The sequence below is a fragment of the Pistacia vera genome, unplaced genomic scaffold (assembly GCF_008641045.1).
Source record: "Pistacia vera cultivar Batoury unplaced genomic scaffold, PisVer_v2 Contig350, whole genome shotgun sequence".
Taxonomy (NCBI): Eukaryota; Viridiplantae; Streptophyta; class Magnoliopsida; order Sapindales; family Anacardiaceae; genus Pistacia; species Pistacia vera.
In genome coordinates, this window is record NW_022196169.1 from 1090610 (window position 1) to 1092373 (window position 1764).

Here is a 1764-nt window from a genome sequence, read left to right on the forward strand (position 1 = left end):
CATTTAGCATATGCAACAAGCCTTTAAACCTCGAGGCGACCCTAGTTGCACGAGTTGTAGTTTCGTGAGGGTTTTCAGTGATGATACTCGCAAACATCCAAACTAAACCTAACCTAGACCTCAAAAATAAAAACAAAGACTAACAAAAATTCTTGGATCAATTCATAAAGTTGTCTCAAAATTCGCAAATATACATAACCAAATAGAATAATTAAAAATCACCTAAATCCATAGACTATGCAAACATCAATTCCATTTTCGTTATCAGCCCTAGAACATCCATACAACCTCAAACCATTAGTCTAAAAACTCAGATGATTTTATGCATAACATTCACAGACAAAATTTTGATCTCTAGTATTCGGGTTATGACTCAAATATGAATCATGGAATCAAACTGCATAGGCCCACTTTTCAAACCACTCTCCACTAATTTAGAATTGCACACTACCTCGGATCAATAGATCTTTGTAAACGTTGTAACATTAGGCCAAGGTATGGGTTCATGAAAGAAAGGAAAGGAAAATAAACAAAAATCGAGAGACTTAAATCTTCATTTTCACATTTCAATCAAACAAACATGCATACACCTCCTCTTTTCCACTGAACATCTACCCAACCTTCTTCGAGCTTCTCTTTTCCACAAGAAAACTTACCCTCTTTTACTTCATAATCTTACATCTCCGCAATGCTTTTCAATGCTCATTTTTTTTTAGATCAAATTGTTTCTTCCTTTTTCTTTCATTTTTTTCTTTCCTTTCCTTTCCTTTTGCCTTTTTGTTTTTGTTTTTCAAATTTTTTCATAATAGGAAGAAAGCACAAACAACTCCACCTTACCTCTAGAACCCCCAACCTATTTCTTTTAATAATTTCAGGTTGTGACAATTTTTCACCACTTCCTACCCTTATTTGTCTACATTCTCTACCCAAGCTTGCTTATACTTAGATTAAGTATCTTAAAATAAATGGGTAAGGATGTGTTTTAGGTTCATAACAAGGTAGGTTATTAATAGGTTTAAAGAAAGAAAAACAAGGCTTACATGTATTTAAAAAGGCTCAAAGCGTTAACTAGTGACAATTTAATAAATGGTTGGCTTGAAAGGCTCAATCTGTCGAGAAACACCCTAAATCATTTCCTAAGTAATGTGAATACTAGGACTTTGTCTCAAGTGATTCTTAAGTGAGTTCTAGAGTTTGTTGAGATCGTAAAAATGTCTTATGAAAAATTCACACATAAAACTTCTTTAAGCATTTAGACTAACCAACCTTCATACCACAAAGCAAACTAAACGTAATTAACATTCACAATCATTCGTAAGTAAAGATAAAATTTAACATATTCTACATGTTACATATTTTTACAACCATATCAATACTGTCATCAACATACAAATTAATCCAAGAAACTAAACAAAATTCAAAACAAAGTACAAAAAATTTCCTCACAAATCCATAAATTCAAAAATTTTGGGAAGAAACTTCCCTTACCCCCAACCTAAAAATCTATATTGTCCCCAATGTACAAATGTAAACAAAAGGAAAAAGAGAAAAAGAAATTTGACCCTCCTTTTGCAATATTGAAGAGTGAATACGCTTGACAATTTGATCACCAACTCATTTCATTCCATTGTTGCTATTTAATCCTATCAAAATAAAGAAACTTATGGTGCACCGCATCGGTCACACACTTACTCATTAAATTTATGAATTCAGAATAAACACAAAATCACTATTATGTAACTAAACGAAAAAAACTTAAACACG